Source organism: Lissotriton helveticus, chromosome 7 (genome assembly GCF_964261635.1).
Source record: "Lissotriton helveticus chromosome 7, aLisHel1.1, whole genome shotgun sequence".
Taxonomy (NCBI): Eukaryota; Metazoa; Chordata; class Amphibia; order Caudata; family Salamandridae; genus Lissotriton; species Lissotriton helveticus.
This window is the reverse complement of record NC_136068.1, coordinates 1,820,359,521-1,820,379,010: the sequence shown is the minus strand read 5'-3', so window position 1 is coordinate 1,820,379,010 and position 19,490 is coordinate 1,820,359,521. Positions and strand designations below refer to the sequence as shown.

Below are 19,490 nucleotides of genomic sequence, written 5' to 3'. Positions count from 1 at the left end.
GAAAGTGAACATCTGGAGAGTAGACCAGTCAAGGGTGTTGATCCGAGAATCCTGAGTCTTAGGGCCAGATGTAGGAGGCCGATCGGCCGTTACCGACCGGTAAATGGGTATTTGTGATGTAGGGGGCCTATTTTACCGATTCAGTAAATTTACCGAATCGGTTAAATACAGAATCGGTATTTTTACCGATTCGGTAACGGCCAGATGTAGGTGGGACTCTTCAGAGTCCCTAAGGCCTTACAGATTCTGTATTTTACCACCCAATCCAATTGGGTGGTAAAATACCGAATCCAGGTGTGCATACACATGTGTGCATGCACACCTATGCCATGTGACAGACAGACATGCCCTTAGGGCATGTCTGTGTGCCACATGGCACACATGCCTGTATTTGGGGTGCTAGAGGGTGTCAAAGTGACACCCCCTGCACCCTTGCTGGAATCGGTATTTACCGAATCGGTAATTACCGATTCGGTATTGCCCATTGATTCCTATGGGCTTCAAGGCCCATAGGAATCAATGGGCATTACCGAATCGGTATTTACAGATTCGGTAAATACCGAATCTTAACGATTCGGTATTTACCGATTCTGTAATACCTACATCCCCCCCCTCTATTTTACCACTTCTTAAATACCGAATCGGTAAAATTCGGTATTTAAGAAGTGGTAAAATAGAATTACCTACATCTGGCCCTAAGTGCAGTATTAAACCCCCTAGAGACTCCTGTCAACCGGGAGGCTGATCTCCAATAGGGCTGTGATTCTCGAACCAGGTACAGCTCCGTAGCAAACCCAGGCCCTCGACAAGACTGAAAGATCATGTGATCTGAAGGGCTGCTTTGTCCATGGTGTGACGTAAATTCCTGATCCCAGGTAGTCGGCGTGGGTATATATTATAATGCTTAGCACCTTTTTCCACAAAATGGCAAGTTATATTTTTTGCTATTCCTAATTTTGTTTCAAACGCTACTGTGCATGATGTTTTCTTTTTTTGGGGAGGAATGTAATGTTACGCATTGCAATGACGTCACCCCCGACGTCGTTATCATGTTGGTGGAAAGCTGGGGGTGTTTTGGTACCGTGTCCCGGGCTACTGCTAAAGTGGTTCGTCCAACACCACGTGGGACCAGGATAATAAATGCTGATGCTGCCGGGGGTGGCCTCAGAGAGGGCCCTTGTGCAGCATAAGGAAAGTTACCCTGCTGTGTCCTTGATCGCTTTTTACAAATGGGCTCTCATGAGCAAAGGTAAGTCGCCTGCGCCCATACTGGGCTAGCCGTACCTGCCAGTCGCTGCATCCTGCACAGCGACACAACACGGAGCAGCTGCCCGAGCAGCTGACTTCTGAGCACGGGCTCATGGTTCGATCCCCGGCACAAGTAGCAGCTCAGCTCAGCATCGTGTGATTCTGGGCAATAGCTCACTTAATCTCCTCAATGGCCCCCAGCGCCATGAGACGCTTGGGGGCGGTTAGTCCACGCTTTACAAATACCGTATTATTATTATAAGCAAAACATTGTATGTGCAGCCCATGGGCTCTAGCACAACATTCCTCTGGTGTGTATACCTGAAAAAGAAGCAGTGGAAAATGTAAAAGGTCTGGATTGCGTACATGGACGCATGGAAACAGCCGTACTGCAGGGGACTGGATGTCCATCTTGAGTCAGACACAAGTGCTTGCTATAGAAGGCTGCAGAGTGGTATGAGAGGCCCTTGGGTAGTACACAGCTCCGCACTGGTCACTGCTGTAGGTCTGTTGAGTCAGACACAAGACCTTGCTGGAGATGAGACCTTTCACAGGCGCCCATCACTACCCTGCCTCCCCACCACCCTCCTCCAATGACAGGAAGCCAGAGAGCTATGAACAGAGAAGACCCCCATGAATGCATCCTTCTGGTGAAGGTGGAATGGCACAACGACAAAGGGAGCTATGAGTGTGGCAGGGAGAGATGGAGGCCACACAGGCAGCGGGACGCCAGGCAGAGTGCCAGCAGAGGAAGGAAGAGGGTGCATCTATGGGCAGTGGAGAGAGAGGCCGCAGGGTCACTGAGCTACAGTGAAAGAGGGCAAGGCTAAGAAGAAGCTAGGGTGGCCATTTGTTGGTCAGGCTATAAAGGCACAAAGCACCAAGGTGTCCATATTAATGTCAGGCTATAATGGCAAAAAGCACCAAGGTAGCCCTCCTAATGTCAGGCTATAAAGGCCCAAAGCACCAAGGTGCCCATATTGATGTCGGGCTATAAAGGCCAGAAGCACCAAGATGCCCATATTGATGTCAGGCTATAAAGGCACAAAGCACCAAGGTGCCCATATTCATGTCAGGCTATAAAGGCCAGAAGCACCAAGGTGGCCATATTAATGTCAGGATATAAAGGCCAAAAACCCAAAGGTGCCCATATTAATGTCAGGCAATAAAGGCAACCAGCACCAAGGTGCCTATATTAATGTCAGGCAATAAAGGCAACCAGCACCAAGGTGCCTATATTAATGTCAGGCTATAAAGGCACAAAGCACCAAGGTGCCCATATTTATGTCAGGCTATAAAGGCCAGAAGCACCAAGGTGGCCATATTAATGTCAGGCTATAAAGGGAAACAGCACCAAGGTGGCCAAATTAATGTCAGGCAATAAAGGCAACCAGCACCAAGGTGCCTATATTAATGCCAGGCTTTAAAGGCAGAAAGTACCAAGGTGCCCATATTAATGTCAAGCTGCATTTTGAGTCTTGACGAGAAGAACAGCAAACACTGCACTGCACTGAAAAACTATAAAAAAAGATTGCCATGTTATGTTATAATACACTTATAATGCGCACAGCTACTCAAGAGTGTCCCAGCACCAGAGGTGACCGCAAGAGTGAGGAACTGAAATTTAACTGGGCACGTTAAAAAGTAGGGGTTTAAGTTATTTTTTAAAGAGCCTAGGATCCTGAGTGTTCCTCAGTTCCATGGGGAGAGAGAGTTCCATGCCACCGCTGCTTTGACGGAGAGGGAGTGACCCCCCAAACACATTCTGCGAAAACGGGGAACCACGGACAGTCATTGCGTAGTCGAACACAGGGATCTGCCAGGAACATACAAAGTAAAAGGCTTCCTAAGGTACAACGGCCCTAATCCATACAAAGCTCTGTGAACCAGAGTGAGGGCTTTAAATTGTACTCTGTGGGACACTGGAAGCCAATGGAGATCCGGCAGATTTGTCTAACGCTAGATCTTCCTGAGATGTTCAACAAAAGTCTGACAGCTGGATTTTGTATCATTTGCAATTTTTTAATCAGGTAGCCAGGAATGCCAATGTACAAAGCATTGGCATAATCGATGCGAGACAAGATAAGAGCATGGGCCACCATTTCTTTGGCTGGCCTATAAGGGAAAAACATTTCTGAGTGACTTGAGAGTACCAAAGCAAGCCCCCGCAAGCTTCTTAATCTGCACGGAAAACCTAAGATCCTCGCCAAACCAGACCCCAAAGTTCTTAGCAGGGTTGCCCACTGAGTCTGGACGGGGATGGTCTGAGGGCCACAAAGACTCCCTGAAGACAGGAGGGAAGGATCCGTACAGGAGAACCTCTGATTTGTCCTTGTTGCACTTTAGTTGTCCTTGTGCAAGCCATTTAAAAACTGCAGAAAGACATTTCAGAGCTGTGTCCGCGGACAAGTCATTATCCTTTCAAGTAAAGAAGAGCTGGGTGTCATCAGCATACGCTATGATGTTAGCTCCCAGCTCCTCTGCAAGGTAAATCAGAGGTGTGATATAAATATTAAAAAGTAAACGATCCTCTAAGAAGGATTTAAGCCAATCCCAGGCGAGACCAGTTATTCCAATATTCGAAAGTCAGGCAAAAAGTTGTTGGTGGGGCACCGTATCGAAGGCGGCAGAGAGGTCAACTAAAATCAGTGCCGCTCTGCCACCTGCATCCAGGCACTCCCTTATTGCCTCCGACATTTCGACGAGCGCAGTCTCCGTGCTGTAAATTGACCTGAATCCGGATTGAGCAGGATGAAGGGCACCGGATGACTCGACATAGGCGTCCGACTGTCTAAAGACAGCTTTTATGCATACCTTCGCCACCGCAGGTAAAAAGGAGATAGGGTGGTAGCTAACGAGTTTGGTGGGATCTAGGGTGGGCTTCTGCAGAAGTGGCAGTAATTTAGCCTGTTTCCATAGCAATGGGACAGTGGCAGTTTGTAAGGATAGATTAATAATAGTGTTAATCTCCGGGTTAACCACCTCCGCCGCCCCTGCTAATAGTCTGGCCGGACAGGGATCTGTGGGAGAGCCCGACATGAGTGATTTGAGTATAGTCAGCGAGTCTGACTGAACAATTGGAGAGAATTCCATCAGCGAGGAGGCTGACGGAATAGAGGCTGAGATGTACGGAATGGAAGACTCTGTCTTCTTGGGGGAGCCCGTCCCTAGGCTATGCTGGATGGCCTGTATTTTCTCGAGGAAGAAGCATGACAGCTCCTCACACCATTTTGTCGAGGCCGGAAGACCAATATGTTCAGCGCAGGGTGATAAAAAACTCTGGACAATGGAAACTATAGATTTATTTGAAGTTTGTATATAAGGCCTCGTCACTGGACATCTATTAAGGCTTTATCTAGAACCAATGTATATGAGTATTTCAGGGAACACCAAGAAACGAGGGGCTGAGAGAGATGGGGTGCAGGGACAATAGGAATGGAACAAGGTGAGGTCAACAAGATTAAACATCTGACTGTGAGTCGTGTACTATCTTCAGTTACTTAGGGGCAGCAATTAAGGTGATTGTTCTGAGTGGGTCGTCAAGATGCTTGTCCAATCACTGCAGAGGTAAGGTTTACAGAGGTATGTCTTGGGGCCTTTCCTGAAAGATATGACGTCGTGAGTGCATCTTTGGTCAAGAGGAAGAGAGTTCCAAAAGCTGAGTACCACTCCAGAAATGGATTGCTTCAGGTCTAAAGCAGACTTGAATATAGGTGTTTCTAACGAAAAGGAGTTTTGGCTTATCGATAGTTTTGTTATTAATGGTCGTTCTCGTCCAATGTATAATAGTCCCTCATATATTCCAGTAGAAGAAATATTCCATAGGTGGTCGTCTGGTGAGGGGGGCCAGAAGCTGCCTCTAGCCAGACCCAATGATGGGTAGGAACGGGTATGCCAGACTTGCACAAAGTATCCTTTTTATGCATGGTGTATTCAAAGAAGTGGGCTTGTGTGTGGCTCTCCGATGCTTCCCAAACACCTGATCCCTAATACTGCCCCCTTTCAGGTGAGTCTAAGTAAATATACATCAAGAGAATTGTACATAAGTCGCCCATCTAAACGGTGTGTACAATTATGTGCCATTAAGGGATGTGCACATACACGTACTGCAAGTGACAGCACTTAAATATGGACCTATGGGAAGATCTTATAACAGGATTACAATAAATGTGCTTCCTTGCATAGCCCTGTGTCATGGTGAAAGGCTGGTCCCAGGGACATCATGCCACAGTCAGTGCTGCCAGTGAGATATATTGTGTGGCGACGAGGCTTTAGATCTGCCAATGCCATGCTCCCGTAGAACACTAGATGTCACTGTTGTCTGTAGTTTAATAACATCTTTATCTGTCTCTTCCAGCCTCTCTATCCCCCGCTGCAGAGCTTCGCTGAGCACCGTGCCCCCGCTGCAGCAGAGCAGGTGAGAACCACTGCGCCAGGTATACATTCACTGCCATAAAAAACTCGCAACAGGACAGCAGAGTTTGGGGAGAGGTCCGGGGACGGTAATTCCAGATGTGAAATCTCCACCGCTGTGCACTTCACGCTTAGCCTCCAAGGGTCACAGCTTAGGGTTCTCTGCCATACTCAATACCTGCCAACTTGAAGAACAATTTCCCTGTGTGAGCAGGGGGTGTGCCTCGTGCCAAAAAGTAATAACAGCCACTTTTCAAACCCCCCCCCCCCCCCAAAAAAAAGCTGTCTGAGGCTGGTGTTTTCACACCCCTTAATCAGACCCCCCAGGATATAGCGGCATGGATTCGCAAATTTAGCGGCACAAATATGGAAATTTAGCTGCATTTTTGCGGCACTTTATTGTACTCATAATCATTCATTTCCACCCTTAAATCAATGGAAACTGTTTTGGAAGAGTATTCCACTTTGAATAGGCAACCTGGAATTTGAAACCGAGAAAGCAGCCCACAGGTGAAGGCTGTTATCCCTTGGACATGCAATTCTCCATTTGCCTTAGTAAAGGTTGGTAGCAGTTATCACACCTTTTGAAGCATTGCGGGACCGGTGTTTGGCACATCCTTAACCCTTTTCTCGCCTGAAAGTCTGCGGGCGGCTGGACACCGCTTTCGTGGACAGGCCATGGCCCGTTGAACAGGCCCGAGAAGGCCCACTGTGAGAAAAATAACTGATGTTGTTAGTATGCAAACCTTTTGAAATCCTACCTCTGCCCATTTATTTTAACCACATCGCTGCGGCAGCTATTCCGCCGCAGCGCTAAGGGGCGGGGGGGCGCGCGGCGGGCGCATGCTGGTGACGGAACCGCTCCGTCACCAGCCACGGTTGAGCTGTGCTCATGACGGAGCAGTTCCGTCATGGCCCCGCCCTCTTAATAGAACGCGCCGCACAGATGCGCCGGGCGGGCCATGACGGAACCGCTCTGTCATCAGCACAGCGCCACCGCGGCTGATGACGGAGCGGTTCCGTCATCAGCATGGATAGGGCTAAAGCTCGAAATGATTCTGGTTTCTTCTTCCCACAGCCTAAAGCTAACTTCCTGATTTGCAGAAGGGAAGAATATTTATAAAAATTCCTCTCACGTTTGACTCAATTTGTAACATGCTAATATACAGAATTTAGCACACAATCCCTGGTAACCCCTAGTTTTACAGCAGAATAATTCAAGCCACAGGTTATCTCTGCCCAGGAACGATATTTCTATTAAGCAGAGGTGAGTGAGCTAATAAATTAACCACAAGCCGAGCTAAGGGTCAGTCTTCGCTCGAAGAGTCCATGCACGAGACAAGCCTTGAGAATGCTTGGCATGTAAAAATATATTCTCAATCAATCAAATATAGTTTGATTTGGGACAAAGCCTATAAAACCATATCAGTAAAATAAAAAATAAAAAAACACACATGCTAGCCCTAAATAAATATGGCACTTAAAAGTCGACCGCTAAATTAATGTTATATAAATAAATTAAGATTATAATTTTAACATCATGTCATGGAAACGGGAAATGAGTAGGTACGGGGGCACTCCTAATATTTTTAATGGGATTAATCAGGGTCCCCGCGATAGGTCAGAGGCGCTGGCGATAGCCCACAGGTCTGCATCACACAGAGTTGCTCTTTGCCCTTGTTATATAGTTATATGGGTATTTATTATGCGCTCAACGACTACTCTTGAGTATCCTGGCTTGTGCTTTATATGCCTTCAAGGCTGCTTCGTTCAGGTCCTTTATTTATATTGGACCAGGATCCTGCAGAGTAGAGCGCGCTCCCGGTTTGTTGGGCCATCAGATGTCTTGCGTATATCAGATGCTACCTCCACCTCACAGAAGTGTAAGGACAGCAGGTGACCTGATTGAGGGGAGAAGAGGGTAATGGGGAGTTGTTGATTTCGTAGGCACTTTTGTAAAAATTGCGGCATTTTTACAAAAGTGCCGATTTCGCAGGCACTTTTGTAAAAATCGCGGCATTTTTACAAAAGTTCTGATTTTGCGGGAAACAGCGAAACCCCGGAGGGTCTGATTGATACATTACAAAATTAATTTTATAGTCACAAACTCTGTATTTCTTACCCTATATCCTTAGAATAGGATTTCCAAGTCAAGCATGTTGCGTGAACTTGGTAATATGGAGAATTATGTAGATAGCTTTGGTATGGCTAGGTGTTCTTGTGAGTGAATAAGTGTAGAAAAGTGTTATGGAAGAGATTAGGTTATGATGAAGGTGTTAGAGCATGTTAAGCATAGAAGGTCCAAGGAAACCATCTCGGGATTTACAGATTTCGCATAGGTAACATCAGAGTTGAGTATTTAAGATAACGTGTACTGTTTATAAAAGTCAGGAACAATTTAATTGATATTGTATATAAGTGGAATTTAATTATTTATTGCATTGCAAAAAAAAGGTTGCAAGAGTAATGCTGATCGCCACAAATGGATAAGATGGTTGTGTCAAAGTACAAGTACAAAGTGTAAATTAGCTGCTAAAAATTTGAAATATGCCAAGAAGCTAATAGTTCCAGCAAACTTCCTGACAGAATGTGGGTAAAATTAGGTATTGCAGTTTTGGAACAGTTACAGATGAATTCTAATGATGGGCGGGGTCCCTTAATATGGATGTGGTCAATCCTATTTAGTTGCCATCAAGAGAGGGAGTAGGGACTGATCCCAATGAAAATGGAGTAAATGTAGGTATAATAAGAAGCAGTGTGTAAAAGAAGAGGACAACAAGATGGGTGATGCCAGAATGAATTTGGGTAGAGGTGTCAACAAAGTTGAATTGAAGTTTGGATGTTGTTAATCAGCTGTTATGGTGGGAACAAATAAGCATGGAACTAACAAAGGATAGCAGAGGTGGAGTAAAACAGGGAAGCAGGCAACTTATGGAAACAATTCAAGGTAGCGAGTCATGGTGTGGTTATGAGAGAACATGATGAACAGAGGCAACAAGAGTTGGGCATCTTCTGTGTCTTAGGAGGTGCGTACATCATTACATCAATCAAATAAACACTCCTAGTGTGGGGATTTTGCTGGCAGTTAGTTCGTTTTCTTTTACACGTCATAGAGATAGTGTCTGACACTTTACCTTGAGGAGACCTCACTTTGACAATGCAAAGACAGGGCACAGGTTCTTTTGCTTTATCGTTACAAATTAGTAGGGCAGACAGTCCTGTAGGTGCTTCAAATTGTTGCAGGGACATGGCAGTAATCTTTGAAATGTGCAGATACCACACATGATGGTGCAGCTCGCATATGAGTGGATTCCTTCTTAGAAGGATCAACTCTGTTCGATATGTTCATATTTCAAAAGACCGTGAACCATGAATACATGGTTGATATAAACTAGCTTCATCTTACAGCTTGCAAATATCACATCTCATGCCATACCCACACTCACTTTAAGAACACACAAGCACATTCCCACTATTAGCACATCTAATGCCTCCTACCTCATACACATAGGACTTACTAGAACCCCCTCACAGAAGTGTAAGGACAGCAGGTGACCTGATTGAAGGGAGAAGAGTTAATGGGGAGTTGTTGATTTCGCAGGCACTTTTGTAAACATTGCGGCATTTTTACAAAAGTGCCGATTTTGCAGCAAACCGCGAAATCCTGGAGGGTCTGCTTAATGGACTTTGGCCGTTCAAAACCTCTCGAGCTAGAAAACTACTATTTACAGTTCGTTTACCCTGCCACAGCTTGATATCGGCTCCTCACCGGGTGACCGTGTGTTGGAAGCCGATATTGTGTGTCACACTGTGGCACCGTGTGAGTTGGCAGCTATGCATACTCTGAATAATGAATGCTACTGTTCTCTGGAGGTCCATTGATAGCCAAAAAGGGCGAGTCTGTGCCGGTTCCAAATATTACGTTTTTGGCTAGAGATTTTTAAGCTTCCGTTTTGAACACCACAGTAAGAAAAGAGAGCATTCAGTTGATGTTGAAGACCTCAAAGAGTTTGTAACAACAAATAGTCATTATCATAAATTAGTAGTTTTATAACGTTCCCTCTTTTCGGGCTGACCCACCTTAGACTTAATTCTAGAACATTCCCTGTAGAGGCACTTAACAGCAGAGGTGATAAGATGAAGCCTCACTTTAGGCAGCATATCAAACCCAATCATAAGAGTTAAATAGCCAGAACCCAGCAGAGCTGTGAAAAGAAACAACGTGATTGGTGGAAATCTCCGCAAACCAGAAATCAGCAAATGAGGGAGCGATCAACAAACGTCATGTGCTTCCGCGGTGTGCCGAAACAACAAGCTCCCATGGGGCCTTGCGTTACATGTGAGTACAGGCAGTGTTTTTCTTTGCCTTCCAATATTTGCACTTCTGAATTTCAGGCGTGATACAGGGTTACAAGTGTTGGCATTTCAAAGAAAAAATACCTGCTATGCTTGTGCTAGTCATGTCCGAGATGGTAACACCACAGGGCTGCTTATAACCTTTGACCCCCGTGAACAGTCTGCATTGGGCATTAAATGGAGAACCGCCAGCGGATGGACAAGTCGACCATATTTGATGCAGGGTCATTGTGCTCCCCATCGTGCAACTCGCTGCCCCCCACTGAGAAGACTCCAAAGGAGATAGACAAATGCCATTAATGTGCTTTAACCCGGGGCATAGCCTTTTATTCACGTAGTCACATTGCATCAGTGAGGAATAATAACCATGGTTAAGCATACATTATTGTTATGAGAACAAAGGACATTAGATCGGCCAAAGACATTGTTATGAGAATACAGGACTTAAGATCAGTAAAATAAGACTGTGCAAGCAATAAAACAGTTGGCAACCCTTCGGAATGTAAAAATGCCAGCAGGCCACTTTTCCATATACATCGCCTACACCCTCAACCAATAGCATCCGGAGCATAACTTAGTGCCAACTTCTCCTCCATCACTCAGAGGGATATGCAATACCCGCAGTTCCACATACACCAGGGCACCACATAGCGCCCCGTCCCTGCTGGGGTACCTGTCACCGGGCAAACCCCCCAAATTGTTAAACTCCAAGCAGAAAGGTCCAGGACCACCAGCAGGTCATTCCCCCCTCCTGTATGCACAGTGCCCGCACAAAACAACACAACTCCAAGGTGCAAGTTCAGTAAATCAGTCGATATTTTGGGTAGCCCCCTTTTTCAGCTTGAAGGTGTTTAACCAATTCCTCCTTCCTCCAGGAGTGGGTGGGTGGTTGATGAGGTATGTTGGTGGTGCGCGGTGGAGAGAAAGAAGAGGCCGATCCCTCACATTGCGATGCTTTACAAGTTGCAGCTCCAAGCACCCCCAGATGACATCACTGGCACCCTCTTCCTAAAACAGACTAAGGCCTCCCTGCTTTGGCTCCTGCCCGTGGGGTTCCTTAGTGCGCCCTACTGCTATTTGCAAGGGGCGCATGGTCATCAACCGCAGCCGAAGAAATGAGGCCTCAGTCTTAACCCCAGAGGAGCCTTCCCATCTCTGTCATATATTATTATTATTAATAATAATTATTCATTTCATTTGTAGAGCCCAAGGCTACCCATTGGGTTTCCCGGCACTAAGCATAGGCTCCTGAAGACACCGGGCTTAGAATGGCCATGTTTTTAAAAGTTTGTGAACAGCATTAGAGAGGTGCAGTGTCTTAGGGAGTGTAGTTGGGCTTTCTAAAGATTAGGACCCAAGTATGCAAATATACACACACCCACCCTGGTTCTCACAGGCACTGCTAGCTCCTCTTACCTTGTTCCTTTCTGTCCTCTCTCTACCTCTCCCTCTCGCTCTGTCATGTCATAATATTGTAAAGCTCACGGATAACTTCTGCAAATAATGTATACTTAGATGTTTAGATTCATTGTAAGAGGCTGACACATTGGAAGCGGCTTCTTTTGCTGTCCTTGAGCAATATCCCCATTTTACGTGGGCAACTCCTTAATTCAAAATAACAGCAAGGAATGACCAGGAGGCAGCATCAGTGTTTATACAGAGGAGGCATGGCCATACAAGGCCCCTCCCACCTCCATGCACCCCTCTTGTAATCTGGAGGCAATAGATGCTCCCCACGCTACAGCTAATAAGCTTTGGCAAAGCCAGTAGTTCTTACATTTTAGCTTTGCAAATACAGATCTATTGTAGTTGTTTTTTTTCCTAACGATGCTTAGCATTGGCAAAAAAAAGTGTATATGTATATATATATATATATATATATATATATATATATATATATATATATATATATATATATATATATATATATATATATATATATATATATATTCCAAGCACACCCCTCTCAGTCGGAAAGGAGAAGAGGCCACTCAGGGGAACTTTCAGGAGCCGTCTATTAGAGGACAGCGAGGCAAGATGCATTTCGGCAAATAGCCTTCTTCAGTTGCCGTAGCTATCACGTGAGAACTCCCCTGCGCCTTGTAAGTGTCCTGTACCACCCTCATTCGAAGGTAAGTAAGCCCCGCCCCAAAGTCACATGTTGATTACTCCAGAGTGGCTCAAATGAGACTTCAACTCCCAGAAACCATCACGTCTGGTGAGTCAAGCTCGGGGAAGGAAACAAATAGTTCAGGGTAAAGATGCAGAAGTGAAATGGAGTGTTCACGCTAAAAAATAAAATCCAACAAACTCCATCGGGTCCCCTATGCGTTTCAAACCTCAAGTAGAATGCAGCCGGATGTAGAGCGTGGTATAGAGCCGAAGATGCAGTGATTCCGACTCCTCGTCACATAACGAGCTGCCGCTGGCAGTGGTCCGTGGCTGACATGAAACTTGAGGCGGGCAGAAGTCGACCCGAAAACACGGAGAAACAGACGAAAGCCTGAACAGCTGGTGCCAGCGTCACTCCTGCCCCTTGTAGAAACGGGGCCTCCAGCGCACCTCTGGCTAGTGCGCAAATTGTATTCCAAGCACACCCCTCTCAGTCGGAAAGGAGAAGAGGCCACTCAGGGGAACTTTCAGGAGCCGTTTATTAGAGGACAGCGAGGCAAGATGCATTTCGGCAAATAGCCTTCTTCAGTTGCCGTAGCTATCACGTGAGAACTCCACCTGCGCCTTGTAAGTGTCCTGTACCACCCTCATTGGAAGGTAAGTAAGCCCCGCCCCAAAGTCACATGTTGATTACTCCATAGTGGCTCAAATGAGACTTCAACTCCCAGAAACCATCACGTCTGGTGAGTCAACCTCGGGGAAGGAAACAAATAGTTCAGGGTAAAGATGCAGAAGTGAAATGGAGTGTTCACGCTAAAAAATGAAATCCAACAAACTCCATCGGGTCCCCTATGCGTTTCAAACCTCAAGTAGAATGCAGCCGGATGTAGAGCGTGGTATAGAGCCGAAGATGCAGTGATTCCGACTCCTCGTCACATAATAAGCTGCCGCTGGCAGGTCCGTGGCTGACATGAAACTTGAGGCGGGCAGAAGTCGATCCGAATATATATATATATATATATATATATATATAATATATATATATATATATATATATATATATCTATATATATATATCTATACTACTATTATAAAGAGAGAACACACACCTTTGAGCCAGGTAAACTCGGGAACCACAGAGCCAATCCACACACCCGATACATTGTAGAAATTGTCAGGGTGTGCAGATGGACATAGGCTATACATTTTGTTTTTAAAACGTACATTTAAAAATATAACTTTAAAAAAAAAGTAGTGCCCTGAAAGTAGGGCCGGCCACGACGCTGCGCTGGCCGCGACGTGCGTGATAATGAGGAGGAGCGGCGGACATGGAGCGGCGGTGAAGTGAGGAGCGCGGGGAGAAGTGGCGGCTCAGGTGCGTCATGGCGAAGAGGAGCGGCGGAAGAGGAGGAAGAGGAGCGGCGGACATGGAGCGGCGGTGAAGTGAGGAGCGCGGGAAGGAGCGGCAGCTCAGGTAAGGTATTGGAGTCAGGGCGGGAGGGAGTCAGGGCAGGAGGGAGTCGTGGAGGGAGTCGGGGCGGGAGGGGGGCGGGAGCGGGTGTGCACAGAGGGACGGGCAGGAGGAGTCGGGGCGGGAGGGAGTCGGGCCGGGAGGGGGTCGGGGCGGGAGCGGGTGTACGCAAGCATCAAATGCTGCCCCCAACCCCTTTCTGCCCCAGGCAACGCTGGGGCGGGCTGCAGGTATATATATATATATGGACTTTACCTGCACCAAATAAAGTAAAAAAGGAAACTTTACTGGTCCTTGTCCGAGTGCTCTTTACCCTGGCTGGGTGCTATTCCAGAGCGAGGTGAGGCGACGGAATGCAGAATATATATATATATATATATATATATATATATATATATATATATATATGTATTCAACGAAAAAACCATAGGTTTCAGGCCTTATATAGTTAAAAATTAGCATTTAAAAAACCTTTGAAATTCACTGAAAAAAACATAGGTTTCAGGCCTTATATAGTTAGGAATTAGCATTTAAAAAACCTTTGAAATTCACTCAAAAAACTGTAAGTTTTAGGGGTGTTATAGTTAGCTGGACATTTCATTCATACAAAACCATTGAAATTGCTCCTATATAGTTAGTTGGACTAACTATATTTCGCGCACTCGCAATCCACTGCTGATGATGTCACATATTACATCATTCATGACATGGTCAGTGACATCACTGATGACATCATCCAGTGAATGTGGTTTGCTTCGTTATTTAAATATGCATTATACATATAGCAATTTGCATTGAAGAATGAGTGGATATATAAAAATAAATATTTGGATGGAGGATTTAGTAGCAGTGTAATTGACTATTTACTTTATCAATTTACGCTCTCTCACTAAATATAGTGGATAGTGACTAAACTGTGTGAATATCTGTATCACTTTGTCAGTTGTTGTGTAAACAGGTTCTCCAGTTGGTTACTAGCTATGTGAAAGTCTATATTAGTTATTGATTAGTTAACTGAGTATTTGTATGGGAGTGTGAATGTGTGTGTGGTTCGGTGGGGGGTGGGTGACTGCCCAAAGATGTGTGAATAGTTGATTCAGTAGATATATGAAGTTAAAACTACATGTTCTAACAGTTGTTTGGGTGAGTGAATATCTTTATGGGTGTGGTGATGAGCAAATATATTTCTCAATGGTACATGTCCAACGAACTAGAAAAATAAAAGGCAGTGTATGTGTCTGTTGTTGTATATAAATAAGTATACATAAGACTCAATGATTGTGTGAGTGACTGTATGGATAACTGTATACTTGTAATAATGATTTTATAATACACTAAGTATGACTTACTATCTAAATGATTAGATGAAGTGGTGTTTGTATAAGTGTGTAGTAAGTAAGAATGTAAGTATGATCCATTGTTTGCATAAGTGAGTAGGATAACTGTATGTGAATAGGTTGTGTGCTGGGGTGTAATGTCGATATAGGTGTATAAGTATTTTTGATAGTGTTCTATTGTTCATTGACAGCATGTATGAGTGAATCTACAGGTAAGTGATTAGATGTGTGTATACATCTAGGAATCACTGAGTGGGTTTTTAGATATTTGTATTGCTGTGTCGATGGATTCAAATATGATACTCTGTATTTTACAAAGAGTGATGAAAGATTTTACTAGTGTATGAAAAGGTGTATGTGATTGTCACGTGGGTGATGTCATCAGTGATGTCATCAGTGATGTCATTTTAGATGTCATCAGTGATGTCACTGACCATGTCATGAATGATGTAATATGTGACATCATCAGCAGTGGATTGCGGGTGCGCGAAATATAGTTAGTCCAACTAACTATATAGGAGCAATTTCAATGGTTTTGTATGAGTGAAATGTCCAGCTAACTATAACACCCCTAAAACATACCGTTTTTTTAGTGAATTTCAAAGGTTTTTTAAATGCTAATTCCTAACTATATAAGACCTGAAACCTATGGTGTTTTCATTGAATTTGCAAGGTTTTTTAAATGCTAATTCCTAACTATGTAAGGCCTTAAACCTATGGTTTTTTCAGTGAATTTGCAAGGATTTTTTAATGCTAATTCCTAACTATATAAGGCCTGAAACCTATGGTTTTTTCAGTGAATTTCAATGGTTTTTTAAATGCTAATTCCTAACTATATCAGGCCTGAAACCAATGGTTTTTTCATTGAAATTTAGAAGGTTTTTTAAATGACAATTTTTAAATGTATAAATTGTTATTTTTTTTAATACTGATTTACTAAATTTTTGCAGGCAAGTGTTCAGAGGGCAAGCCCCCTTTTTACAACACTCTGCAGCGCAGCTCCATGGCGCTTACTGGAGATACCTGTTGGACTAGTTCTCTCTAGGGAACCTCTGGATTGAACAGGAATTAATTCCCCAACTTAAACTGTGCAAACACGCCCTGTAGAGTGTTCTAAATTGGAGGATTAAGTTCCCTTGCATACTGGGGGTCCCTGGGGACCAACTAGCCCACCATGAGCCTCCATTATGCGCCAGGGGGCTGCATTGCTTTTCCCCAGGGGGCGACGGTCCCCGGACAGTGTAGGGGGGGATTGGGCCCCCCCACACTTCTTTATCACTATTCCCTCTGCAATTTTGTCCCCCCAGGGGGTAATTTGAAAAAAAAAACGGGTTTTAAAAAAATGAAAATTGGGGCCTTGGGGGTCCACTTGGGACCACCTGGGCAGGCGTAGGGGGTCAGGGTGTTTCTACCCTGCCCCCTTTTTGTGTTCTACACATTTGTTCTTCTGCTTTCTTGTGCCTCGGTCTACCGAGCACAAGATGGCTGCCAACACTTCCTGGTTTGAAGTGTTGAAAGCCAATGAGCATGCAGCTCGTGCTCGGAAAGTTTCAGAACTCAAAAAGGGGCAGGGTAGAAGCACTCTGGCTCCCTAGGCCTGCTCAGGGGGACCCAAAGGGACCCCCAAGGCAAAAAAAAAAAAAAAAATTGTTTTTCAAAAATCGCGGGGTGCGCGCACCCTGCCCACACCCCGCGATTTTTTCAATTTTGTAAAAAAATTTGGGGGAGTGTTGACAGACAGTGCAAGCAATCAGCATGCAGCTCGTGCACGGGAAGGTGTGCGCACGGTGCGCGCTTATAGATATATACATTTTTTTCAAATTCAATTTTCTCAACAACTACTGGAGGGATTTACACCATTTAAACAAAAGACTGTACTGCGTACCAGTCCCTACCATTTTGCCAAGTTTGGTGTAATTTCGTTCAGCGGTTCGGGCTGTAGCCGTGTCTAATCGTCCTATGGAAAATAACATGGGGAAAACACGTTTTGGGACCCCCCTTTTTTCTCGGCCCCCGCTTTACGAATCTACCCGAGACTTTCAGGGAAGAAGCCGAGCGGAATGGGCCATCTTCTTTGAGAAATTCACGAAGATTCAACAACCGGCGCCAAAGTTATTCCCAATAGAATGTTGCGGATTTCCTATGGAAACTAGGTCCTAACTATATATACCCACTGGTTGAAGCAATTGACAAGAATGGGGATGGGGAGGTGGGTGTGCCATAGAGCAGCATGGAGTGACGTATGGTAGAAAACGTAGAGTGGAGTGGCATTGGGTAGAGTGGCATAGAGTTAGAGTAGAGTTGCATAAAGCAGAATAAAGTGGCATACAGTAGAGTTGCGGAGAGTACCCTAGGGTGGCAAAGAGTGATGTAGAGTAGAGTGGTGTAGAGCACAATGGCATGCATTGTGTGGACTACAGTGGAGTGATGTAGAGTGGAGTGGCGTAGAATAGAGTGGCGTAGAGTATAGTGGCAGAGTGGCGTAGAGTGGAGTTGAGGTGAGTAGAGTGGAATGGCATAGTGTGGAGTGGCATAGAGTTGAGTGTCAAGGAGTGGTGTAGAGTGGAATGGCATAGAGTGGAGTGGCAAGGAGTGGAGTGGAGTGGAGTGGTGTAGAGTGTTGTAGAGTGTCGTAAAGTGGAGTGGCATAGAGTGGAGTGAGGCAGAGTAGAGTGGCGTGGCATAGAGTGGAATGGCTTAGAGTGGAGTGGTGTAGAGTAGAGTGACATAGAGCAGAGTGGTGTAGGATAAAGCAGAGTAAATTAGAGTGGCGTGCAGTGCTTTAGAGTGGCATTGTCTAGAGTGGTATAGAGTAGAGTGGCGTGGCATTGAGTCGAATGGCTTAGAGTGGAGAGGTGTAGAGTAGAGTGATGTAGAGCTGAGAGGTGTAGGATAAAGCATAGTATTGTGGTGTACAGTGCTGTAGAGTGACACTGTCTGGAATGACATAGAGTAGAGTGGAGTGGTGTAGAGTTGAGTGGAGTGCAGTAGAGTAGAGAGGTGTGTAGTAAAGTGGAGGGGGTAGATTGATGTAGACCAGAGAGGCATAGAGAAGGGTGAAGTGGAATGGCAAAGAGTGGCATCAAGAGGCTTAAAGTGGCGTAGAGTATTATAGAGTAAAATGGTGTAGAGTGGGGTGGAAAAGAGTTGCATTGAGTGGCACAGAGCAGAGTGGGGTTGAGTGGCATAGAGTAAAGTGGCGTGGAGTGCTGTAGAGTAGAGAGAAGTAGAGTGGCATAGGGTGGAGTGGAGTGGTGTAGAGTATAGTGGCATAGAGTAGGGTGGCATAGATTGGAGTGGCATTGGTTAGAGTGGTGTGGTGTAGATTAGAATGGCATACAGTGGAGTGGAGTGGTGTAGAGTGGAATGGAGTGACATAGAGTAGAGTGACACAGAGTGGAGTGGCATGGAGTGGTGTAGATTGGTGTAGAGTAAAGTGGCATAGAATAGAGTGAAGTGGCTTAGAGTGGAGTGGCGCAGAGTGGAGTACAGTTGGCATAGATTAAAATGGAGTGGCATGGCGTGGAGTAAATTGGCAAAACACAGAACAGACAGTTCGTATATAGCTTGGTTGTAAAATGGAAGGCATCGGTTGACACAAGTAAATGACTGACAGCACTGAAGGACACCGGGTGTGTGGAGGAGCTCTTATAAAAATAAATATCCGTCAGATATAAAAAGAAAAGAGACAGCCACTGCAGTGTCTCACAGTTGGACCCAACCTGCGTGAGCTCTCTGGTTACGGCTATCTTGGTGACGCGGATTATGGACAGTCAGATTCTATTTTTAGTTGTCAGCCTAAGGCCCGCTCTTACCTTGTGCACTGGATTGTAGAATGCATGCAACCTTTAGACACATAGACCATCCCAGGCCTACAAGGAAGCACACAACAGAAAATATCTCAGCAGCCCTTAAGAAGGTGCAAGCGCGGGACGCCGTGGAACGAGCAGGCGTGGGCAGGGCCACTGGAAGCAGAAGACAAAAAAATGTCGCAGGGTGGCAAAATTATGCAGTAAGAAAAGGCCAGTTATGCGGCATAACATGCACAATATGTAGCATTATTCTTTCTTTAATAGTTTGCCATACTAACAACTACTATTAATACCGTCTGGGAAAAGGTGCACCTTCCTACCACCAATTGAACACCTAAATGCAGAAATCAGGTACTGACAAGTGATCTGGTACACTTTGTAAAGAATATGCCTGTTGGGAGACCTGAGATGGCTTGGGGGGAGGGGCACCAAGACCCCCTCCCCTTTTAAAATACATACGGCTCTGGGGGTTGGGGTCCACCCGGGCCCATGGAGGGTGGGCTCGTGGCTGCTTCCTCTTGTTAGTAAAATACGGCCCTGGGAGATGGGGTCCAATGGGCCCATGGAGGGTGGGCGCGTGGCTCCCTCCTCTTCTTTGTAGTAAAATAAGGCCCCAGGGATGGGGTCCACGGGGCCAATGGAGGGTGGGCGCGTGGCTCCCTCCTCTTCTTTGTAGTAAAATAAGGCCCCAGGGATGGGGTCCACGGGGCCAATGGAGGGTGGGCGCGTGGCTTCCACCTC

The 19,490-nt window shown here is 45.5% G+C and overlaps 1 pseudogene across 1 annotated transcript in view; it reads left to right on the top strand.

Annotated features, from left to right (window-relative positions):
- LOC144769727 (uncharacterized) overlaps positions 1 to 19,490 on the top strand; it is a 198,219-nt pseudogene that overhangs the window by 22,376 nt on the left and 156,353 nt on the right. Inside the window, exons 4-5 of the transcript XR_013598746.1 lie at positions 3,595 to 3,735; positions 5,606 to 5,665. The product of XR_013598746.1 is annotated as an uncharacterized LOC144769727 (transcript). The remainder of the gene's footprint in view (positions 1 to 3,594; positions 3,736 to 5,605; positions 5,666 to 19,490) is intronic.